General features: G+C 27.9%; 1 pseudogene; it reads right to left on the reverse strand.

Moving 5' to 3' along the window:
• Positions 1-12,481: 12,481 nt before the first annotated feature.
• LOC146884830 (uncharacterized) lies at positions 12,482-14,365 on the reverse strand (annotated as a pseudogene).
• Positions 14,366-22,403: the final 8,038 nt, after the last annotated feature.

Here is a 22,403-nt window from a genome sequence, read left to right on the forward strand (position 1 = left end):
GCATGGTGGTGTCTGTTCCATGTCTGGTAGTGCATAGACAATTACGAAATAAGCGAACACCAAAAAATTATGTAACTTAGAAAAATAACATTTCCTTTCAATCCGTGTCTTGTTCTACAAATTACATGTTACAATCTTGGACTTTTTGCTATTCCTAAATAAATAAGAGAATCAATTATTTGGCCTCACAACTTGCGTCTTTTGCATTCCTTTTGTTTTTTCACAACTTGTTGCTCTCAAATAAACACAATTGATTTATATGCTATATTTTAGCTATGAATTGGAAATGTGCAATGTACCTTAGGTAAAAATGCTGTGTCTTACGACAGAGGAACAAGCAACAGAGCTTCATTAAAGATAGATAATGAAAGTATTCATACATTCATTTTTTTCATAACAAGTTTGATGGGTGTCATGCAAATGTTGTCAGGTTTTAAGGAGGGGATATCACTGGGAAGATACAATATCAATGAGACCTGAGCCAAACCATATAAGACACTGACATCACTCTCAACCCAAAACTGCCAAGAAGAACAAGAGACCTTGAACACGTAATGGATCTTGAAGTACTATTTCCGCATCCCCCTGACCAAATCCACCGACATTAGGATTACTTGTTAATGGCTGATCAAGTTTGATAGATTCACCTTCTGAAACAAGAAGTTCTGGTCCTGGAGGTATAATATCAATCACTTCACGCTCATCTAATGCATCTACTATAGTGATTTCGTATCCCCCTTTTTCTTTTCGTATGATTTTTTTGACTATACCTGCTGCTGTAGCATTATAAACATTATTATTACTCTTGCTCCCGTCAAGATAAATCTGGCCCTGAGTCTTTATTCTTATATAGTGCTCTATTTTCTCAATTCTGGTCAATGTGGGAATTAGACTCACACTTGGATTCTTAACAATCTCCCCCTCAAGGGTGAGTCCCTTCAGCAGAAGCTGCCCAACCACGAGTACTCCTTTTCTGCCATTTTCTGTACCGCCGTTATTCTTAACGGGACACACTTTACCTGGAACCCTTACCTGGGACCTTTGCCAGGAAGACTTTCGATACTAGGACCATACTGCACTCGTCTGACCCGGTTTTAACCATCGGCTCTGATACCACTTGTCAGGTTTTACAGAGGGGGTTTCATTGGGGAGAACAACACCAATGAGATCTGAGCCTAACCACATAAGACACTAACACCACTCTCAACCCAAAACCTTAAGGCAATGGGTTTATGGGTCGTGATTCTTAAATAATGCTCTACTTTCTCATTTCTGGTCAATGTGGGACTTAGACTCACACTTGGATTCCTAACAATCTCCCCCTCAAGGGTGAGTCCCTTTCAACCACTGAAGTTGAATATATAGCTATCTCAGAAGCAGCAAAAAAGATGATATGGTTGAAGAATCTTCTAAAAGAATTAGGAAAAAGGCAAGATGAACCTTCATTGTTCAGTGACAGTCAAAGTGCCATTTGTCTTGCTAAAAATCCAATTCTTCACTCCAGATACAAACACATTGAATTGAAGTATCATTTTATCAGAAACTTGATAAATGATGGAGATTTGATTTTGTTGAAGATTCCAGGTGCAGAGAATCCAGCTGATATGTTGACCAAGACTGTCACAACAACTAAGTTGAGGCTTTGCATTGCCTCAACTGGCCTTCGAGAAAATTGATGATGAAGGCACTACACTAGGTGGTAATGTAAATCAAATCCCAAGTGGGAGAATTGTTAGTATTATGGTGCTTGATTTAGTCCCACATCGCTTAGAATAGTGAGATGTGGTTCTCTATTTTACTATATAAGAGACTCTATGTAAAGCTTTAAGATACACCAGAAATACAAATACTTCCTAGTGTAGTCGTGGACGTAGGCATACACATTGTAGCCGAACCACGTTAAATTCTCTGTGTTTATTTTTCTCTCCTTTATTCTTTCTTTTATTGCTTTGTTCCTAACAAATGCTATAGATCATATATAGGTTCTTTTGTTTTGTAATTCTGTTACTTTTATTGATTTTTTTTTAAACTCCTTCTTATTGATTAATTTGAATAAGATTGATAATAAAATGGAGATTATGATATCTAATAATTTCACACTCACTAATGTCTTAACTATAGTTAGAGATGACAAATAAACTTGTCTTATAGGTATTGTCCGAACTCATTCTCGTTTTGACAAAAAATCTCCGCATTGACTATAGGTACGAACATGAGAAATTCTCAATTTTTTCAACTCGGTATAGGGATGTGTATATGGATGTACATATCCCCGCCATATCTCTGTTTCCGTTTAAATTATTAAAATATTCACAATTAATTGAGTAACCCTATATATATATATATATATATATATATATATATATATATATATATATATATATATATATATATATGTTAAAATCATGTATGTCAATTAATTTTTTTTTATGTCTCATATTTGAAAATTTCTATTTTTTTTAATATTTTTATTTATTGTATATTTTTCTTTCACATGACAATGTTTAATACTCTCAATTTAAATGTTTAATAGCATAAACCTTTCATTTACTAGGTAATAAAAAGAATATTATTTACTTATTATTATTAATTTTTGTTTCATTTGAAAAACTCTTTTGTTTTGCTCAGAAACAATTTTTATTATTTCTCAATTATTGAGTATATATGTTGATATTAGGAAAGTTTGCTTAGATCTCTAAGGTATTTTTCATCTTATCATATCATTAATTATACATTTGTTTTTCTTTCTGCAATTTCTTTGAATAGTCTCTCAAATTATTTATAAGACACACATTTGTTAATTTTCTAATATTTTTATTTGTTGTTTATTTTCATCATAATACTATTTCGATATATTTTATCTAATTATTTTTTATTTTCTAACCCATTAATCATATTGTAATTTTTTCACTATAATTATATAAATAAATTTTATTTACTACAATATAAAAATTTAATGTAATTGCCATGAATATTTTTTTATCATCATCCAACATATATTGGAGTTCATACAAGATATATGTTAAAATTTTACTATTATGTTTATTATTTGTTCTTTGTGTCATTTTGATCAAGGATGTATTATAACTTTTATTAGTGTATAAAAAAATATTCATTAGAATTTAAAAAATTGAAGAAAACAAACATTTAAAATATATTTTAATTTGAATATTTGTTTTCCTTTTATATTTTTTAAAAATATTTTTAAATTTTATCAACTAGGTTTCATTAAAGTTTGCAAATTTAATAAATATGTTGGTTTGAATTTTATTTGGTATTCTAATCTAAAATGTAAACAATTATAATTTATTTCAAAGTATTTGATATCGAAGAAACAATCATTGTCATAATATTGAATATTTGATAATATTATGTATAATTTACCGTGATTTTTTATTATTTTATAAAAATTAATTAAAATTAATATTAAAGTAGTAAGAAAATTGGTACGGGTATGGGTATGAGATTATATTCGTTACCCGGTGGGGATGGAAATGAGACAAAAGTTTGATACCCGTTGAGTTTGGGTATGGAGATGATGATAAATTTTTTCTACGGGGATTATGGGATAGCGAAACTCGTCCCTGCCCTGCCTTATTGTCATCCCTAACTATAGTTTAAACCACTTATAAACACCATAACAATTAATACCAATTTTTTATTTTATAAAACTTAATGTCGGAAGTTTCATATCAATTAATAATAAAATCAATTTATAATATATAAGTATTCATATCTTATAAGTTGGTTTTGCAGAATTGACTTAAAAACTTAAAATTCATTTTTGTACAAACTTCACCTTACAAATCCATTTTGTATAATTAAATTAGACTTAAAATTCGATCCTTAACCCCTAAAAAGATGTGTCATCTAAATTTACCTAATTAAATACAATTTGTGTGACATCCCATTTAATATAAATTTCTAATAAATAAAACATCACATATTATAATAAAGGAAAATAATTTTTTGACAAAGATTTGATTGACAAAGTTGACAAACTTACCAAATAAAGTAAGCTTTTTATTTTTTAATGGAAGTTAAGATAATAAAATAATAAAATTTTAGGGTTTTTTTACCAAAAATAGTTATTTGTCAAAAAGTTTGTCAAAAAAACTTTGTCCATGTATCATCTCTCTATAATAAAATAGAGCATGCGACATAAAGTATATGACAATTAATCATTAAAGTTATCCAAAATATATTGAAACAGAAATATTAAGACAGAGAATAATGCCATAAATAAAACGTATAACCTTTTGGCAAAAGATTACTCCATGGAGCAAAGAAAATACAAAGAAAGCAATTCTTCAAAAGAGGCTCAACAATGAGCAGGATCAAACATGCCTAAACTAAATCGCATCATCTCCATCATCTTGGTGATCACTAGGGTTCTCCATATCTGATCTACCAACATTGATGATCCTTGCAAAAAGCAAAAAGAAAAACACCACAAGAAAACATAACATAAACAAGAAAGGGTAAGCTAAAGAAAAATAATTTTAACAGATAAATAATCAGGCAAATTATTAAACACAAGCAACATGTGACAGCAAACCCTGACAGACCCTCTAACTCGATTATCCAGATACATGTAATGAAATCGGAATCACTGGTTGCTTGCACTTGTGGTGGCCTCTACTGCTCTGCAGAGTCATGCCAATGGGTTTCACCCTACCACACACAAGGTGAGTCTATAGTCATCTAAGGTCATTATCCTACTAGAGACTAGGACATCCTGATACTCTCACCACATGAACTAGTCTACAATATGTAACTCTGTTGATTCATTAGAGTGTCAAGATACAATCTTACTTGAATCCTTAAGTCACTACACACACTACTTTATCATCTAAGGGGATTTCTCCAGGAAATTCCCACACCAAGTCAACATGTTATCTCAGAACATTTTCATCTCATGCTAATCATATTAAATATAGTCCCAATACACCACATCATACATGCATGCACAACTTCACACATCACACTTTTAAGGAGTAAAACAACCAATCATAGAGGAAATCCAGTAATTAAACACTTACATGTACCAATCTCGCTCAAGTTAGAAGTCTTCGCTTAAGCGACAAAAGTTCTCTCGCTTAAGCGACACAAGTTCTCTCGCTTAAGCGACACAAGTTCTCTCGCTTAAGCGCAAAAGTTCTCTCGCTCAAGCTAGGCATTCTCACCTGGACAAAAGCTCGAACAATGGACATTGTGAGGTTTTGCGAGTTCCCACTTAAACGACACATTCTCACCTGAGCAAGATTGCTTTTCGCTAAAAAATGAAGCTCCTCGTCTGAGCGACAACTCGAACAGTTAGGATGAGTTTCCCTTACCTCGAAACTGCTACTTTTCTTGATGAGGAGAGAGTTCTAGGTGGAGAGGAATACCACAACCCCAAAACAGATTAAGAAGCTGAAAAACATGAGCACAGTTATGAAAAAGAGACCATTAACAGGTAACAACACGGAATCAAAGCTTCAAAACTGAAAAAAAAAAGGATGGAAGTTTGGAATTCTACTAACACCAAGGAATCAAATGTTCGGTTTGTTTTGAGGAGAACTTCGCAAAGGTTTAAGTTTCAGTCTCTATTGCAAGGGGTGGTCGTAACTGAGTTAGAAGTAAGAAGAAGAACGATGTCTGGGAGGAAATAGTTGAAAGAAAAAAGAAGAGTGAAAAACTAAAAAAGTCTCTGAAAAAAAAAAACAAGTGAATTAGTCAAGCCTTTAAATTTTAAACTGAGTCCAAAATCATAAAATAAAAGTGTGCTTTACAATTTGAAACTAATTCATTAAATATAATTAATGTGATTTAGATTAATAATAACAAAATAAATTTAAATATTTGTATTTCTTTCATTAGTATGGGCTTGGAGGACCCCACTAAGATTTTCTTTTGGTCTTATTTCTTGAATCAAAATAACTGATTTTTACTTTTACTTCTTATTATAATGCACATATAAAAAAGTAGAGGATAAGAAGTTTTTAGTTCTGTTGTGTTTACAAGTGGGATAAGTTCAATGTCCAAGTTCATTCACTGCAGTGATAAAGTTGAGTTAAAATAAATGCCAAAACTTGCATCATGATGTTTATATTATTAATGTTAGGAGAACCTATGATGACCAATAAAGAAAACTTCGACCATATTTAATACAAAAATCTTAAAGTCAGTAGATTTTTCTCCAATTTTATTAAGATTTTTAAGTAAATATTAGTCTGATTTTCTTTTGTTATATAAAAATTATTTTTCATCAATATTTTCAAATATGAAAGTCTGCAAGTTACTGCCCATGAACAATTGTCAAAATAAATATATAGAAAGTCTAAATTCAAAAATTAACAAATGATGACCAATCAAACTTTTTAAAATTGACCACTATAGTCATCTAATTTTACAATCAACCAAACAAGAGAAACACTTATTGGACAATAAAATGAAAAAAGAGCTTAAAAGTTTTTTTTTTCTATGAACAGACTTTTATTTTCTTCTAAATTTTATCAAACACTACCATTTTTGTCTAAAACTTGAGTCACAAATATCTTTTATTTATATTGGGAGTATGCATGGTGAAAAAGTAATGACAAAGGTTCTCACCATTTCCTCTTGGCACATTCCTTGAGCAGTTCCAGTAGAATATTCACATAATTCATTCAATAATGTTACTAAAATCCTATTATTTGTAGTATATCATCACAGTGCGATTGATTTTGATGGTTGAGGAGCATTACAATGGCATGCCACTGCCATTTGTGAGTCAAAGTTTCTGATGTTCTTCTAAATTTATTTCAGACTTACTCTATTGTATCACTTCATAAAATTCGTTCATCAAGGGCTATTTTGCACGAGCAGGTGCTCTATGTTTTCCAATTGTAACAACTCAAAAAATAAAAGAATTTTATCTTTGGAGTTAATACATTATATATATTAAGCAAAAATAATATATATATATATATATATTAAATTTTTACTTGCACCAGTTACTTAAATTTTAATTTATTAGTTAATAAAATAAATAAATTAAACTATCGTTAGATAAAGATTGAATTGTAGTAAATGATAAATATCATTAATAAATATGAAATGATAAAGTACATTAATATATATAATTATGAATTTTGTGTAACTTGTGTGTGGGAAGTATATGTTTCTACTAATTTTGTTTGTATAATGAACATATTTAGTATATAAATAAATAATTGAAATAATTGAAATATTTTTAATTATATATATATATATATATATATATTGATTTTTATTTCAGATTTTTACTTGGACCAACACTTTCTTTTCTAGTCTTACTTCCATTTTCAAGCTCATTGGTTCATGCCTTAACAAGATTATATATCAAAAAGAGAACATAATAATCTATCGAAAAAATAAGTGTAAACTAATGATAATTTTGAACACCCCATATGTCATAATTATATTATATAATTCCACTAACATTCAAATAAATCAAATCTCCATATACACAAACAACACATTTTATATACTTATAGACATACTTATTCTAGACTCAACTTTGGATTTATACATGGAGTCGAAATTTGGAGCGGAAACTTTTATACAAATGGCAAGATCTAAGAAGTGACTTGAATACTCCCGATGACTGGGATCAAATCCTTTGTCTCACTTCTACCTACAAGATCATTTGCTTATGCCATAACAATGATCATAGCAAAAGAAACATAACAGCCAACCAGAAAAAGAAAGGGTAAAGTAATGATAAATTTGAACATTTACGTATCATAACTATATATTATATAGTTCTACAAACATTCAAATCAATTATACATTCATATCCATGAGCAAAACATTTTATATACTCACAAACATACTTATTATAGACTCAATTCCAAAATTATACATTGAATCGAAATCTAGAAATCATGGATTTGTCATGAGATCATGAAAGAAATGTCATGACTGATCTTGATTTATATGGTCTCAATCTCTTATGACATGATAAATTCACTTATAGTTTCGCTAGAAAAGGGATCGTCCAATTTTCATTATAGGAACTTCCCTAAACTTTCACCAGTTAGACTCATCCACTATATGAGTATGAGTCTAGTAAAGGTAGAAGGACTTCACAATGAGAATTCCTACTCAATGCATAACACTATATTCACAATATGGCACTCCTCTTAGAAGCACCACATTCATATCATGCATACAAATCATAATACCAATCATTTCATCCCATTCATCTACTTTTATTTCTCTTAAACCATCACACTTCCTTAGAGTAATATAAGTCCACAATAGATTCTCCAGCATTCAAATAATATTTCCAAAATAACAATTTGACAAACTCATTCAGTGACTAAATGGCTCACCCAATGAGTCAAACACTAAAACAAAATAAAGATAAATGCACCCAACGAGTGCAGACTCACCCAACCTCCAATTCCTTCCTAACTCTGTCAAACTCGAATATTTAACACTAGTTAAGCGGAAGTTTGGCTACCCAATGAGTCTGCATAACTCAACCATACAAATATACATAACAAATGATATGTTTAACTTTAATGAGTGATCTTATCTTTTATTCAAGTCAAAGACAATTTCAATTGACTCATTAGAAGCGAAAGATACCACCCCACAATTCAACTCCAATTTCACAACTTAGAGATCAAATTAATATGAAATCACAAGTTACTCATTCAACCAATTTTCACACATAAAACCAAATCAATCAAGTGCAACATATTAATTAAAAAAATCAAATCAAAGGGTACCAAACAATCAATTCAGTCAATTTAAATCAAAGTGCAAGAATTAAGATCAGCTTCCCTTATCTTAGTTAAACAACCTTCAAACTCATAGTTGCTCCTTAGAGCTTTATTTCTCACAATATGACCTAATTATAAACTCCAAATTATAATATAAGCACATAATTATGATCATAGACTAACAAAAATTCACTTTGATCATAATTGAGTCACATGCATTGAGTAACCCTTCACAAGCAACTCAAAGAGCTAAAATATGATCGTGTAGATGCGTAAAGATTGCAATCCTATGATTTTAAATCTTCAAAAGGATTAAAAATGTAGTTATGTAGTTAGAAATCTAGAGATGAGGTAGTGGGGAGGTTTAGAGATTTAATAAAAAAATGAAATCCAATTAATATAAATTTAATTTATAACTTTAACATTTTATTAATAAAATGTTCTAGTGTCATCTTTTAAAAACCATCGATACTAACCGTTTTCTAGATTCTCACATATATCATTTATAAGAAATAGTGAAAAATGATTTGTTATTATTGAGAATTTCGATGAATTCAGATCTCTTATTAAGTAAATATGAGAAAATTGAATATCATATAAACCAATTTATAAATTTATTATCTTAAGTTTTTTTAGTTGAAAGTGATATTATTTGGTTGCATAAACGCAGAATATGATCCTAATATTGATTCTAATAATCAATCATAAACTCATAAACAATATCTCATACCCATATTGATAATCATGTTGTAAATAGTAAACGGAAGCGTACCTGAATTGGCCATAAGGATAATATTAGAGCACTTCTATATGCGCAGAGATCTTCCTCCTGTAGAGCACCTTGATAACGATAATATTAGAGCACTCCTATATGCGCAATGATCTTCCTCCTGTAGAGCACCTTGATTTCCCTTTGGTTTTCTCTCTCTTGATGGGGATAGAGGGAAAGGAACAGGAAAAGTACGATATGACTCTATGTGTGCTCTCAGAAGGGGACCACGACCATTTATAAACTGAATTACTTAAGTTTTAGTATTTCTAATTTGACCCCTCATCATATTAGAAATTACTAACTGGTCTCTACACAATATTTATTTTCATGACATATGCCTTTAGCCAAATCTTTAATTTAGTCAGATCACTTTATTATTTGGCTTTATAAATAATGGCCCTAACACATTTAATTATGTATCATATATATGCATGACCCAAAATTACTAACAATCTCCCACTGGTCACAAATATATATGTACTTACAACCTTATAAATGTGTTAGACTTTATGAGCTCAAAATTGTCATTATATTACTCGAGCATACTCCAAAAGTCCCGTCCATTGATTATATTCGTATGTAGAACCAAACCAGTTTTTCATTGTATCAATCGCAACTAAAACCAATAATGATCACTAATCCTGACACAACCAAATGACATGGATTCATCATGAAATGTGTAGCATGAAAAATTATGTGAAGGTGATCTGTATATACACATTTATTTTCAACTGGTCCAAACTTTAACTTAATGAGATCAATATAAAAAATTAATGTACAAAGTGTAAAATTAAAACCACATATATAAATAACCAAATATGTCTGAAAGTTTAATGTATGCATACAAGAAATTAAACATAGAACATAAAACATATAAAAAATGACTATCTCCCACTAAACCTCAGATTCCTCAAACTGTAAAACACCCATGTGAGCAACATGCTCATGAAAGACCTTGGGTGGAAGTCCTTTAGTTAGAGGATCTGCAATCATGGAGTTTGTCCCTAAATGTTCTATGAAAATTTGTCCACTCTGTACTTTTTCTTTAACAACTAGGAACTTAATGTCGATGTGCTTCGACTTAGTCGAGCTCCTATTGTTGTTGGAATACAATACAGCTAATTTATTGTCACAATATAACTTAAGTTGTCTTTCAATGCTTTCCACAATTTTCAGCCTTATGACAAAACTTCTCAGCCATATCCCGTGATTAGATGTCTCATAGCATGCTACAAATTCTGTTTCCATGGTGGATGAAGCTGTAAGGGTTTGCTTGACACTGGGCCAAGAAACCACGCCACCTGCCAACATAAAAATGTAACCTGAAGTAGATTTTAAGCTATCTTGACATCCTGCAAAATCTGAGTCAGAAAACCCAGTGATCTCCAACTGGTCTGACCTCCTGTATGTGAGCATATAGCCTCTTGTTCTCTTTAAATATCTCATGACCCTCTTTGCTGCTTTCCAATGGTCCATTTCTGGATTGCTTAAGTATCTGCCTAGAACCCCAACTATGTATGCTATGTCTGGACGCGTACATATTTGGTCATACATCAAACTCCCTACAACTGACGCATAAGGAATCTTCTGCATTTCCTCAATTTCCAAATTTCCCTTTGGGCACTGATTGAGACTGAACTTGTCTCCCTTAGCAACTGGAGTATCCCCGGATTTACATTCATGCATGCTAAACCTTTTAAGAACTTTATCGATATAGCTCCTTTGTGATAATCCTAGAATACCCTGAGATCGATCTCGGTGTATCTGAATTCCTAATACAAAGGAGGCGTCACCAAGATCTTTCATTTCAAAATTCTTTGACAAAAATTTCTTAGTTTCATGCAATATGCTTATATCATTAGTGGCAAGCAGAATGTCATCAACATACAAGATCAGGAAAATAAACTTGCTCCCCTTAAACTTGTGATACACACAATCATCAACAAGATTCATCTCGAAGCCAAATGAGAGAATTACTTGATGAAATTTATGGTACCATTGACGGGATACTTGTTTTAGTCCATAAATGGATTTAGTCAATTTGCAAACCATATTTTTTGGGTCTCCCGACACAAAATTTTCTGGTTGCACCATATAGATCGTCTCTCAACTACACCATTCATACTGGGTGATCCCAACATGGTGTACTGTGGGACGATGCCACACTCCTCTAGGTACCTGGCAAAAGGTCTTGGAAGCTGTTCACCTGATCCATCATATCTGCCATAGTACTCACCACCACGGTCAGATCTAACAGAATTAATTCTTTTGTTGAGTTGATTTTCAACTTTAACTTTAAAAGATTTGAACACATCCAAAGACTGTGACTTTTCATGAATAAGAAATAAGTATGCATATCTTGAGTAATCGTCTATGAATGATATAAAGTATTGTTGACCATTCCAAGAAGGCATAGGAAATGACCCACAAATATTCGTATGAATCAACTCTAAGACGTCTGAAGCTCTATATGCACCTAATCTCTTCGCTTTGGTCTGTTTGCCCTTAATGCATTCAACACAAACATCAAAGTTTGTGAAGTCAATTGACTCTAAGATTTCATTTGACACAAGTCGTTCAACTCTATTTTTAGAGATGTGACCTAAGCGCTTGTGTCATAATGCTCCTGATTGAGTATTGTCAATTTTACGTTTAGTACCATGAGATTTTGTATTGAGGGTTTCATTATAGGTGGTCATAGTATCAAGCAAATATAGATTATCATAAGCCAAGAGTGAACCAGTTCCAACGATATTTGAATTAAAAGACAAACTAAATTTACTGTTTCCAAATGAACAAGAATAACCGGATTTGTCCAAATAAGAAACTGAAATTAAATTCCGTCTAAATGACGGCACAACAAAAGTGTCTTTCAAATCCAAAAAAAAAAATAGTACATAATAATAATCTAAAATGCCTAATAGCCTCCACCTCCACCGATTTGTCATCTCCAACATATATCCATCTTTCAGAATCAATTGGCTTCCGATAGTTTAGGCAACCCTTTCTTTGCACGCCAAGCATGATATTTGTCACATTTCTTCTTTACGTGTCCAGTCTTATTGCAAAAGAAACATTTGCTTTCCTGAGATTGTTTCTTTTGTTTTGGACCCTTAGCAGCTTCCTTCTTGGGATCCTTCGATCTCTTTCTCTTGCCCTTAGCCTTTGAGGTGCTTGCAAAATGAGCACTTTCTGTCTTGTCTTGCTTTTGTCTTTCCTCTTCTTGCACACAATATGAAATGAGCTCATTAAGAGACCATTTATCCTTTTGACAGTTATAAGATACTTTAAACTGATTAAACTGTGCAGGAAGAGAAATCAACATCAAATGAATGAGTAAGTCTTTTGAGATTTCAAACTTTAGTGCCTTGAGTTTGAAGACAATATTAGACATGCTCATAATATATTCCCTGATATTTCCTTTGCCTTGATATTTCATGGAGATCAAGTTCTGAAGAAGAGTACTTGTCTCCGCCTTATCGCTTTTTTTGCAAAGCGCTTCTCAATCTCAGCAAGGAATTCTTTGGCAGTAGTAACGTCTTCAGAAACAGTGCCCCTAAACATCTCTGGGATGTCGCGCCTAATGATCATTATGCTCATGCATTTTGAGCGATCCCACTTCTCATGATCCCTCCTCTCTTCAGGAGTACTCTTCGCCGTAGGAGTAGGGGGGTTCCTCAGTCCTTAACGCAAGATCCAGATCCATGCAGCCAAGAATAATTTCAATATTCTCCTTCCAGTCCTTCAAATTTGTTCCATTGAGGATCGTAACAGAATTCACATTGGCAGATATAGAAGCAACTGAAGCTATATATATAAAGCTAGAGGAATAACTTATTATGCTCACATAATAAAATAAATCATTATAAAAATATTCAAATAATGGTTTAACCCATCCCAAAACACCCAATGCACCATTAATATCAAGTCTTTGGATAGTAATATTAACCTGCTAGAGGTATCTGGTTGTAATGATCAAACATTGATAATAAAGCACGTCCAATAACAAACTAATCTTTGGATTAATTTATCATCGACAAAACAAATCCTTATAATTATCACATGTTTATCATCACTAGTGTGTATGCAATCCGGCCAAATATTAATCTTCCTTTGGGCCGATCAATACTCGCATGAACGTACATAAACACCAACATTTAACATTTTTCACAAACTATCTACTCAAGAGAGGTCACTTTGGTGACTTCTTGATTCAATTAATTCATTTAAAATATTAAAAAAAACCAAAATTTGATTATATATTTATTCCAAAACCAAATATATTTATTTTATATATTAAACAACCAAAAATATATAAAATAAATAAAATTATTTATATTCTAAAATATAAATCCTTATGTTCAAATGTCTTGAACCCAAAATTCAGAATTAATTAAAATAATTTACTTCAATTAGGGTTTTAAGAAACCCAAGAATTCTCAATTTGGGGTTTTATTTATGCCAAAACCAAATATATTTATTTTATATATTAAACAACCAAAAAATATATAAAATTTGGTTGTTTAATATATAAAATAAATATATAAAATTATTCTTAATTAAAATAATTTACTTCAAACCTTAGGATTCTCAATTTGGGGTTTTTATCCCAAAAACAAAATTGGAATTAAGGGTTTCAGAATTAGGGATTTAAGGTTCTGAATAGAAATTAATTAAATTAATCAAAGACAAATATGAATCAAGTATAGGTGGATCTAATACCACATGTAAGCATAAACGCAGAATATGATCCTAATATTGATTCTAATAATCAATCATAAACTCATAAACAATATTTCATACCCATACTGATAATCATGTTGTAAATAGTAAACGGAAGCGTACCTGAATTGGCCATAACGATAATATTATAGCACTCCTATATGCGCAGTGATCTTCCTCTTGTAGAGCACGTTGATAACGATAATACTAGAACACTCTTATATGCGCAGTGATCTTCCTCCTGTAGAGCACCTTGATTTCCCTTTGGTTTTCTCTCTTGATGGGGATAGAGAGAAAGCAACAGAAAAAGTACATTATGACTCTGTGTGTGCACTCAGGAGGGGACCACGACCATTTATAAACTGAATTACTTAAGTTTTAGTATTTCTAATTTGGTCCCTCATCATATTAGAAATTACTAACTGGTCTCTACACAATATTTATTTTGATGACACATGCCTTTAGTCAAATCTTTAATTTAGTCATATCACTTTATTATTTGGCTTTATAAATAATGGTCCTAACACATTTAATTATGTATCATATATATGCATGACCCAAAATTACTAACAGTGGGACCTATAATAGAATATGAAATTGTTATTTTTAAATGTTTTACTTCTTTTTAAACTTTCCAATTAAAGAAGAAGACGACATACTTTCAAAAATATATCTTAAAAACCTCGATAGTCTTATAAACTCAGTTTCTAACATCAAAATCAATTTATATAAATTTTGCTCTCATAATCTTTCGTGATGTTTTTCAAAAGTAAAACCATGATGAAATTTTGACGTTTAAAACTTATACTATATGAAATCCAGTTATAATAATTTTAACTATATGATGATTTGAACTAGATTGAATTTGTAGTGACTCAAATGTTAAACTCACGAAGAAAACAAGTCTGGTTCTGACACTGTACACATTCTATCTTGTATATTAAACAAAACTACTATTTTATATATTGTTTTAAACATTTTTACATTTTTTTTAAGACATATATATTTTACCAAAATTTCAGGAGTTTGTCATAATTAAAATTCAAGAAAATAAATATCACCAGAAACAAAAACATATTCAATCAACCAACAGTAATGAAAGCACACCCAAGTTGATAAAAACTGGAATATACTTATATACTTCTTCCATTTCATTAAAGTTAAAACCTAAATAAGTGACAATATTGAGCTACTACATTAGCATTGAGAGCAACTATTTTGATCCTCATACAAAGGACTTGGACCACGTGACACCACAAGCCTAATCTACTGACTGACCTAATACCTTTATTTTTTACTCAAAATTTGTAAGATGCGTCACATAAAAAAAGAAATTGACAATCTCATTACTCTCATGTAACAGCAAAATCATATGATTTGAGTATATAATAATTCATGAATAATGTTTAACCAATGTCATTCACCCAAAGTCATCCCATAAAACTTACTAATATATAAATTATAAGATATAAATAAATCATAACCGTAAGAATTATACTCTTCAAAATTTGATTCTTATATAAGACTAAAGATTCGTAAACTCATCGCCTTAAGGTTTTGGGTTGAGAGTGGTGTCCATGTCTTATGTGGTTGAGCTCGGGTCTGATTAGTGTTTGTTTTTCCTAGTGAAACCTCCTCTATAGACCTAACAAGTGGTATCAAAGTCGATGGTTAAAACTGGCTCAGACGAATGTAGTATGGTCCTTGTATTGAAAGTCTTTCTGGTAAGGGTTTTAGGTAAGCGTGTTCCGTTAAGAAGAACGACAGTGCAAAAAAAGAGTACTTGTGGTTGGGAATGTTTCAGCTTTGGGAATCTTGAGGGGGAGATTGTTAGGAATCCAAGTGTGAGTATAAGTCCCACATTGGTTATAAATGAGAAAGTAGGCTCAGGTCTTGTACTAGTAGGTGATGATATTATAATTTTATTAAGTTAATATGTAAAATAAATTTACATTTATTAAAAATAAAGTAAAATGAATAGACAAAATATGAGAAAAAAAATTGTTAATAAAAAAAAAGATAAATCGTTTTACAGAAAACATATAAAAATAACTGTTAATTTTTAAAAATTTAATAAATAATTATATTATAAAAATTAAAATTAAAATTATGAAACATGGAAAAAAAAATCTATAAGTTATAGATACTTCATCTCATACTAAATAATATATACTAAATGATATATACAATGATTTTATTTTCCTTCCTTCCAATTCAGAGAAATAAATAAACAAATGATAAAAGTCTCGAATATAATCTTCAACTTATACACTCTATACCTCTTTTTATAAATGATTTGATTATTTGAGTCCATCTAAGTAAACCACCAAAATTGGACTCGTGTGTTTAAATGGATCTATACTCAATACTTCATCCTTTAATAAAACGTCACAGTCAAAATACTTTCACGAAAAGTTCCTAAAATTAAAATATATGGTTTTACTCATTCAGCAAAATCAAAAGCTACTTTGCCTCTTCCTTTTCTTATAATTTCCTTTTACTTCATCGTTCCATAAAAAAACAAATCTAAACACAACTTCTTTATGGTATATTTCATAGGTATCTGTCATACGATTAATATTTATAAAATGCATACAGAAAATTATAAAAATAAATAAATAACCCAATTTCAAAATATTTGTTACAAAAACTTAAACAAAGTTCTTAAAAAAGTTTTATGTATTGAACCATATCTTAAGAAAAGTCCTATCCACTCCAAAAACACATTTTCACTTTTCTTTTCAAATGACAAAAAAACAGGTATGAATAATAATAGGAAAGAAGTTTTGATTATTGATTATGCAAAGATTTCATATATAATATTGAAAATATTATTGAGTGAATAATAGGATAAAACTTTCAATTGAAAATATTATTGAGTGAATAAAGTATATGTTTAAGAAAATTTAAAAGTATTTCATATTTGTTTATATATATATATATATATATATATATATATATATATATATATATATATATATTATTGTATAACTAGATGTATAGAAGAATTACAGTTACAATTACAATAATTCTCTATATATTGTTACTCACGTCATAAAATAATTTCACATGCGCGTTCACAATATTGTCAAAAAAATTGATTTTGATTACTTAAAGTACTTCATTTAATAAGTTTTTCTTATATATATTGAAATTAATAAATATAAATTTGAGAGATGTTAATTAAATATACAATTTTGCGTACAATTTTAAAAGTATTGGACATTTCATTTATCAATTTGTTTACTAAACGATATTCTTTTAAAATTTTAAAATGTTAATTATAATATTTATCAACAAATATTTAATTATAAAAAGTTTTTGGGCATAATCATCACACTATTTATCAACAAATATTTTTACGAATGTCTCATTTTCTATATATTGAGAAAAAAATAATAACACCCTAGTTATTACAACTGTCTACTTTACATTTATTTTATTTAATAAAATATTATATTATATTATATTAAAATATTCATTTTATAACTAAAAAGGTAAAAGGAGTGTGAATGTGTCATGATTCTGTGATATAATGTAAAAATATAGATTTTGGATGCACTATAATTAATCATTTTCTTAGAGTGAGTGTTTCATTTCAATTAATAGAAAATGTATATAAAGTACATCTTTAAACCTAAATGAAACGTATGTACTATAAAGTAAAGTACCTTTTCTTTTAAGAAAAATATTAAATATTAATTAATTTACTTTTAAATATGTAATTTCATTGTTGATTTTTTACCAATTTGTTAAAAAATTAAATTAATTACATTAAGGATTTTGCTTTTATGTTAAACAGAATTTATTTCTTATTAATATATTTTAAATTTTTTTATTTGGTAAATTATATTGGGGTTATCAAACATAAAAAATAATGACTTATCTCAAATGGACTAGGTGAAACTTTGCTGAACATTTACCGAAATCAATTTAGATTCGACAAAATTTTATATATACAGTAAACATTCGCTTAAGTTTGCATTTGAGTTTGTATCCGGACTAAATCCGCATTCGAAAAAAAAATTCAAATAAATAATTTTATGACTTTATTTCCGTAAAAATTCATATAAAGTCATTCATTTGACTTTATATTCTATTATATATATATATATATATATATATATATATATATATATATATATATATATATATATAATAAAGAAAAATAATATGAATAAAATAAAATAACAAGTTCATACAGTTGTAATATATTTCTTATATCTGTCATATGTATGTTATCTCTCATATTTTCACAATTTTTACAAATTTTCAACACTCATAATATTTCATATTTTAATATGACTCTTAAAATTTCATAAATCCGCATCAAATTCTCAAGATCAAAATGCAAACTTAAATGAATGTTGATATATAAAGACATTTTAACATCTAAAATGGTAAGAGTTATATATATATATATATATATATATATATATATATATATATATATATATATATATATATATAAATTAGATATGTCTTAAATATAAAATGTGTAGGTTAATCTTTAATATCAATCTTAAAGATAAAATTAACTATTTTTACATAAAGAAATAAATAGAGAATAGTTTTTTTTTTTACAAATTTTTAAAATTCTCTAAAATGTTATTTATATTTTAATTTGTTCTTACTATAACATTATATATTTTATGTATTATATATATATATATATATATATATATATATATATATATATATATATATATATATATATATATATATATATATATATATATATATATATATATATATATATCATCTTGACTTATATAACCAAGATCAACTTGACCTGAAACTATTATAAGTACATGTCTCATATCATTCCAATTTTAAGTATATTTTTTAATTTGATATTTTTTAAAAAGTTATATATATATATACATATATATAAAGAATTTTCTTTTTGTTGTTCATATTTATTTTTCAATTTAATATTTTAAATATTTTTTTTAAATAAAATAAATTATTTTATTAATATTATCTTTTAAGTGGTCATTTTCTTAATTTAACCATTTTTTATTTGACTATTTTTTTTTTAAAACTAACCATTATAAATGGAAATTAATTATTATAAAACTATAAAAAAAATTATATTTAATTTTATAATTATAATAATAACAATAATTATAATTTAATTTTTTTATTATACAAAAAGTAAATATTATGTTTTTACTAGTTGATATAAAAAAATTGGAATTACTCTTTTTATCCTATTTTCTTTCAAAAATATCAAGTTGGTATGCCAATGTTTTTTAGTCTCAATTTAGTCATAATTTAAAAAAAAATGATACAATTTTGTCATTTTTTGTTAAATGTTTTGAATCAGATCAAAATTTTTTCATCATAATTGAAGCAGTGAATAAATGATGGTTTGCTAGTGTCAACTTTGATGAAAAAATTCTTATTCCATTTCAAGAAATTTAACCAAAATACCATGCATCAATTTATAAAAATCAGAATTAAATTGAAACTAAAAAAAAAATAGTTTTAGAGAATCAAATTGAATTTTTTAACGAAAAAATAAACAAAAAAAGTAATTCAATTAAAACTTTGATATCCCAAAATATTTGTTGGAGATCCGTAACCGATCAAGAATAAATTGTAGTTATAAAAGGTTGAGTTTAAACAATTAGCAAAGCATTAAGTAAGTCAACCAAGGTGATTATGCACCTGACACAAGTCCAAGTAGATAAAAATCGATTTATTACCATTTCACACATATCCTAATTTGAGTATCGGTCTCTCGTTTGCATATACACTCCTTCTCGATTTGGAACAATATTTGCTACTTGGAGTTCAAAAACTTATCACGGAGTCTTTACACTGTGTTTTCACTTCGCAAGAATATTTTAAATGCTAAAGAAACAATAAAAATAAGAGTTATCGCTAAAATTAAAATTAAATTATGAAAAATATTATATTCCACTTCACATGGAATAATCTACCAAATACAACATATCAAAATAATGTATTGTGTTAGCATAAGAATATTTTCAAGTAGATATAGATTATACTTCACAAATATATTATAGAAATGAGATAATTAACTCACACTAATCAAATATTTTGTTTTATATCTTGTTTTATATTATGTCTGAATGAAGGATTCCAATAATTTCAAAATTTTAGAATATATAATATTTGAATTACTTTTAATTATTAATTCTTTTAAATATTTAATTTTGATAGTGCAATTAAAATATTTTTTATATTAATTTTTTCTTTAAATAAAATAATTAAATTTCTCTTTTTAAGATAAAAAATCGTTTTAAAAATATGTATTTTAAAAATCAAAATAAAAATATACATATCGGTCAAATTTAAATATTTAAATAATATTTAACAATTTCGTTTTTTTAGTACGTATACGTTGTATAACCTGAATGAAAACGGAGAGACTAGTTGTGAAGTTTCGAATTTTTTGGGTGAGTTTTAAATTATAGTATTTAATTATTTGAAATATTCCTTAAAATTTTTAAATTTCAATTTTTTTTTCTAAACAATTTATTTTACTTTAAACGATTTTAAAATCATTTAATAAATGAATTATTCAATTAGTTATTAGAATAAACATTCGTTTGAGAATTTACATTTGAAAAAGGGAAATTCTCGGATCAATAATTTTATGGCTTTATTTTCATAAAAAAAAATATCGTAAAAGTCATTTGATTTTATATTTTGTTACATATACGAATAAAATAAATAATAAGTTTCTCTTATACATATCTCTTATATCTATCATATATTTTATATCTCATGTTTTCATAATTTCTACAAATTTTCAACACTAATACTATTTCATAATGTAATTATATAACTCATAATATTTCATATTGTAATATGAATATTAAAATTTCATAAGTTTGCATCTTAATTAAGTCCGCGTTAAACGTTCAAGATCAAAATGCAAACTCAAACGAATATTTAGTGTATTTGAATTAAAGATTTCGACAATTTCAATAAGTTGGAATACATAAATATTTGAATTGTTTTTAATCAAATTCTCTTGATTTTTTAAATATTTTGTCTAGATAGAGCAATTAAAATATCTATCATTTCAATTTATTTATTTTTGGATAAAATACTTAAATTTCTCTTTTGAAATAAATTTATTTTTAAAATATGCATTTTACAATTAAAATTTACAAAATATATTAGTAAAATTTAAATATTAAAATTACTTTTTTTTTCGATACGTATATTTATATAATATAATATGTAAAAAGAGTAAAACTGCTAATTTATCTAAGTCAATGTTGGGACTCAGTTCTTAGACTATTGGTCAATTTGACACATCTAATAAAGAAATAGGTGACTAATTGTGTAATTTTAATTTATTCCAATTTTTTTAGAGTAAATTCCAAATTTTAGTGTTTTAGTTATTTGAAATACTTCTTTAAATTTATAATTTTTATTTTATTTTCTCATCCAAATAAATTGTTTTATTTCAATGAATTTTAAATTTATCAGAATTATTTTTCTTAATTTTTCTGATACAAAATGTAATATTACTTTGTCCTAATTAGAAATAGTTTCTTTAGTATTTATATTTACATTTTTTTTATTATTAATCAATTTAATGTAATAATAACTAAGTTGTGATTTTTTTTGTAAACATATTTTTGAATTTTGTCGGATGGAAATAAAAATTTTCTTTTAGAAGGTCTTTGATTAACTACTATTACTTAATTCAAAGTAAATAGTTTATCTCTTAATATATAAATATTTATAAAATTTAACTTGTTAGACGTTTCTGATATGGCTATAACTTTTTAACACAACAAATATATGAATTAAGTTTTTTCAAAAAAGAAATTATTAACGATGTTAACGGTGTACTACGTGCCAGTCTCATTTTTTTTAAGTTATTTATTTTTTAATTTTTGTTTGTTGTCACGTGTTAGATCTCTGGTGTCACACATGATAAGGTACTGTCACGTGTCAGTGTCACTATAAAGTGTCATTGTCTTAATTTAGTCTCCACATATGTATATTTGATTCAATTTAGTCTCCACATATCATGTCCTCTTGATCCAAATTAGTCTCAATTCTTTTGTTTTTCAAAAATAGAAAAAATATTGTCTTTCTCTTAAAATGAATTTTATTATTTATATGAATGTTATATTGATATTTGTCATTAAAAATGACTTACAAAAATAAGTAGATATTTA

Source organism: Vigna unguiculata, chromosome 7 (genome assembly GCF_037176805.1).
Source record: "Vigna unguiculata cultivar grain cowpea cultivar isolate G323 ecotype 2 chromosome 7, ASM3717680v1, whole genome shotgun sequence".
NCBI lineage: Eukaryota > Viridiplantae > Streptophyta > Magnoliopsida > Fabales > Fabaceae > Vigna > Vigna unguiculata.